Source organism: Podarcis bocagei (genome assembly GCF_964188305.1).
Source record: "Podarcis bocagei genome assembly, chromosome: 16".
NCBI classification, from domain to species: domain Eukaryota; kingdom Metazoa; phylum Chordata; class Lepidosauria; order Squamata; family Lacertidae; genus Podarcis; species Podarcis bocagei.
In genome coordinates, this window is record NC_138142.1 from 25,196,376 (window position 1) to 25,201,730 (window position 5,355).

Sequence of the window (5,355 nt, forward strand, 5' to 3'; positions counted from 1 at the left end):
TCCGTTGATCCCACTGGCTTTAATATCTTCCTTCCCTGGATAACCAAGGGAATCAAAGAGTTTGTGCAGAGCAGGGAAAACGGTGGTCATCTATTTTGTGTGGTGTCTATAGAGATCTGTTGAACTGGAGGGTGTGTGACTTATGCATAGCCACCAAGGGATATTCTGAGATGACGACACTGCCTTGCGTAGGGGAAGGAAGGCTTGACCCGGGGCTGTGTGAAATTGAAGTGAAGAAGAAAGGAAGCTTTGGCTTCCAGAATAACTCTGGTTGGATACTCACTTCTGGCTTAAATGAGAGCCATGTCACCCAAAGTCCAGGTACATAATCTGGTTGTAGTGACATGACCATCAATGAAAATGCAAGAGTGGTTCATTATCTGCCAGAACAAATCCGTGTAAACTTGGCATTGCGCATGGATCAGCTCTGATGTCCCATGGTGCATGGTTGAACTTCAGGATCCTACGGATGGGAAGGGTTGTGGGGTGGGGGTTGTTTGCTTCAAAGTTGTATCTTCCACTCTGGCATGGTGATGCATCCCTGGAGTCAGTCCTGGGGTCAGGCCTTCGGCACCTGCAGCATGTAGACGGCACCTTGACATGAGAAGCAGCCACAGGGGACAAAAAGAGGTGGCTTCACTCACCTACCTGCTAGGCAGAAGCAATTATGCAGCATTTCCTGGTAGCAGGGCACGCTGGATTGTCTGGAAGTGAGGTGAGAAAGTTAAATGGCGCGACACTGCTATTCCAATAAGGAAAACGGAGCAAAAGGTGGGATGCATGGTTCTCCCTACAGCAACCCTGTGATGTAGGCTAGGCTGAGAGTGAGTGACGGGACCACTCTAACCACTACACCACACTGGCTCTCACACCATCTCAGCGAGTGGCCCTCTCCACATGCTCTGGCAGCAGATTCAGTAAGTGACTCCTGTGCTGCAACCTTTTGGTCTTTCCTGAATCTGATGTCAGATCAGTTTCCTTGGACTGATGAAGCTCTGTTTCAAGTTTTATTGCAGTGCCATGGAGATCTCACGCTCTGTTCCTCTCAGTCACTTTCTCCCCACATCCCCAACTAAGAAGCCCATTGGAAAATGCTCCAGGCCCCTGATGAATTTTGGCCATTTTTCCTCTCTGTTCTATTGGACGAGGGGTGGAGGGAATTTTCCTCTTCTCCCCTTCTGTAATTTTCCCCTTTTGGAATGAGAGCAGCAGATCTTTCTATTGGCTCTCCTCCTCTCCCTCCTCTCTCCCACAGCCCTTGCTTCCGATGGCTGGCAAAGCGAAGGTGCAGCTGCCACTGTTGTCTCTGCCTCCCAACGCTCCACGGGTAGCCAATGGGCCTTCCTGCGGAGGACGCAAGAAGTCCTCACCCTGATGCTCTGGCTGCCGAAACCACGGCAACAGAGGGGCAAGCGGGAACCCAGCGTCAGCTAGACCTTGAAAAGGCCGAGACCTGTTCCTGCAATTCCCTTGGCAAAACGTCTTCTGACTGTCTTTGAAACTGAGGAAGGGCTGCAGCTCAGTAATAGAGCATCTGCTTTACATTTAGAAGGTCCTGGAACATCTCTCAACACCCTTAACAAACTGCAGCTTCCCAAACCGTTGCTATTTAGAATGGCATCATAGCTCTTTAAGTGTATGGTGTGAATGTGGCCTACTTCCAAAGAACCACCGTTGCCAGGGGGTACCACTTGTATTTCCAGCCCTAGAGATGATGCTCCTGGGGTGTCAGATGCTAGCCTTGCCTTCTCTCTGAAGGAGAGGACTCTTGTGCTCAGCTTCTGCTTTTGGGTTTTCCTTTGGGGCATCTGGCTGGCCAATGTGAAAACAGGATGATGGAGTAGATGGGCCATTGGCTGGATCCAGCAGGCATTAGGACTCCACCTGAAGCACCAGGCGCAGCCAGGCTCTGCCCCCCACCTCTCACACACCAGACACACCATCTCTGGCTTTGTTACCCAAACCCTTAGTTAGGGACCTCTGACCCATCATCAAGGTCCACCAGGCCAGCCATTTTGTTCCATGCAGCCGCCATTGTTTGGCCATAACTTCCCATGGCTCTGGTGGTTGTTAAGGGTTACAGCTACATAATTGTTAAAACTATTAATTAGCTTATAATTAAATTAATATATTTATCTGCTGCCCTGGGCTCCTTTGGGAGGAAGGATGGAATACAGATGATATTATTATTATTATTATTATTATTATTATTATTATTATTATTATTATTTTATTTAATAAGAATAAGAAGAATATACGCCTTGTGATTTGATGTTCATCAGGTATATAAGCTTGCTGCAATTATTATAACAACCATGCAAAATCCAATGCCATTCCTTCTTTTGGATTTAGCTTTCAGTCGATGTCCTCAAAGACCAACATACTTTTGTGCATGTCAGGCAACCGTCAAACACACAAGTGCGCGCGCGCACACACACACACACACACACACATAAATGCGCTCCGTCCAATTTAGCTTGCTTTCTGCACAAAGCTTCTCTACCCGTCTCGCCATCTCTTACAATTCTGTGACCCGGCATTTGGACTCATGGGAGAATTCCCTTCACTGAAGCTTGCTTTGCTTTGGTAATTAGTGGTGGCAGCAGGGGAAATCACACAAAACCCGGCAGAAAGTCAACAATTTTCTTTGCGGTGGGGCTGCAGCCTCGGAAGCTGCCCTTGCAGCTTTAAAAATATGTGCCTGCTATGGTTTGGGGAGAAGAAAGAGCCAGCATCCTGCCTCCCCACCCTCCTCTTTTCATACTGGTGGATTTTTTGGCAGGTGTAGTCTGCAACATGTTCTTGATGCAATCACAGTGCCTTAGTGATGGGCTGTTTGCATACACCTGTTTTATTAGTCGTTCTGTGATGCTTCTCCAACACTTCTGCAATCTGGAGGGGCTATTGCGCAAGAAAGGCAAGACACCCCTACCCCTAAAAAATGTTGGTTGTATGGAAAGTTGCAGGCTTTCATCAGGAAGTTATAGGACACGCACTGATTGGAAACGAAGTGGTATGACCACCCCGGCAGAAGAGCAGTACTGAAAGCGTGATTGCGTATGACTGCCCCCACAGCATCATGAGCACGAATCATGAGCAATCCACAATAAAATGGACCTCTCCGAGGGGATCCTGAAGTCATGCTGAAGTTATGCACACGTCAGTGAAAACACCACATGATTTCCACAAATTTTAAACTGGGGAGAGGGCCCAGTTATTGAAAAACAGTCCTCCCCTACTTAGATTTGCATTTCAAGGAGTTGGACCCACACACGCTTGCAAACTTTGGGAGGGGGGAGTGTTGTTTGGAATGTGTCCACAATTTTGTATCCTGTGTCTGTGTTCACCATGTTCCATTGTGACACCACAGAAGCAACCCATGTGAGGAAAATGGTCCCAATTTTTTGGTAGGGCATTAGCTTCCCTCAATAATTTTTTTTTTAATTTACAAACATACCATGCTTATTTGGAAGAGAATTTAGTGAATGAAATCTTTTTCTTCCACAAGAAAGCAGTGGTTTTATGAATCATGATGGGGATGTAAAGAAAATAAATCAGCTCTTGTATGTTAAAAAAACCTCAAATTGTTTTCAGTTTAACTTTTTTTTATTTTAGACTATAACTCTGCAGAAGATGTTCCTCCTCAGCCTTATAGAATTGCAATAAATATTCCATGTAAAATACTTAACGCAGTCCATTTTCCTTCCCAGTTCAACTAAAATTCATAGTTGCTCAATTTCTACCATTTGAAACATCTTGATCAGCTCTGTAACTGGCAGAGTTGATGTTGATCGCCAGGGCTTGAAACAATATAATCTCAATGATTTAAACCAAGTAATCTACAAATACCTTGCCTATCCTTTATCCAAATAAATCAGCAATGTCACAAGTGTCTCTAATTTCAGCCTAACACATTAGCTGAAAGTTTAACATCTACTTTTGGAGACCAAGTCAAGAAACAATGATGTGAAACTCGATGAGAAATTAGTGGAAAGAGGGATGGGAGAGGTGGGGACAAACCCCCCTGAGATGCTGTCTCCACAAACCTCCACCAAAGGGCATTTGGCTATGATGCAACCTTTGGCAAATGTTACCTGAAAATAAACAAGGTATGTGCTCACCTGTGGGGTCTAGGGAGAGGGGGAGGGGCTGCCTGGCCCCGAGGGGGCTATGACTATCAGGTGGCATTCCCTCCAACATGTTCTGGACAAAAATAGGGTCATGTGCTGTGCTTATTCTCAGATCACAGCCTGAGGTTGCATGGCTCCCCCCGCCCCCCCAGTACATTGCCCACTGCACATTGACCATTTATTTGCTATTTTAAAAGCACAGAGTGGAGACAGACATAGGAGGAACAGCAGAAATGGCGTGAACCCAATTTGGCTGCCCTGAAAATACAGTACAGTGTTCAAGCCACTTCCTGTCCGCCTGCCCCCCAAATATTAACTTGGTCTTCATGCTTTAAGAATGTTGACTGGGATGTTTAGTCTTGCTATGGATCTGATTGCAGTGGATGGTACAATATCTGCCAGACAAACACATCAAGCAACATTAAGACTCATCTCCTGAGTCTGAACACAGGGGCAGTTTGGTAAGGGAGAAAGCATTCTTGCAGATATTTGGGTCCCAAGCCAATCGAGACCACCCTAGACCTGCAGGGCGAAAGTCAGGAACCTCACGGGCACTTCCCCCCGGGCAGCCAAATGCCTTGCCAGGAGCTGAGTAGACCAGTGACAGCTGCAAGTGCACCAGGTAGGAGGAATCTAGGGATCAGAGTGCCTGTATTCAGCACGGAGGTTTGGCCCTTTTAAGAATCTACAGTTAGGTCACATGCCCAACATGCATTTAAAGCACTGTGGCACCACTTTAAAAGTTATGGCTTCCCCCCAAAGGATCTTGGGAACAGTGGTTTGTTGAAGGTGCTGAGAACTTGTAGGAGAGCTGTCACAGAGCTACAGTCCCCAGCACCGTAAACAAACTACAGTTCTCAGGATGAGGCTGTTAAAGCGGTATAAAGGTAAAGGGACCCCTGACCATTAGGTCCAGTCGTGGCCGACTCTGGGGTTGCAGCGCTCATCTCGCTTTACTGGCCGAGGGAGCCGGCGTACAGCTTCTGGGACATGTGGCCAGCATGACTAAGCCGCTTCTGGCAAACCAGAGCAGCGCACGGAAACGCCGGTTACCTTCCTGCCAGAGCGGTACCTATTTATCTATTTGCACTTTGACGTGCTTTCGAACTGCTAGGTTGGCAGGAGCAGGGACCAAGCACCGGGAGCTCACCCCGTCATGGGGATTCGAACTGCCGACCTTCTGATCAGCAAGTCCTAGGCTCTGTGGTTTAACCCACAGCACCAC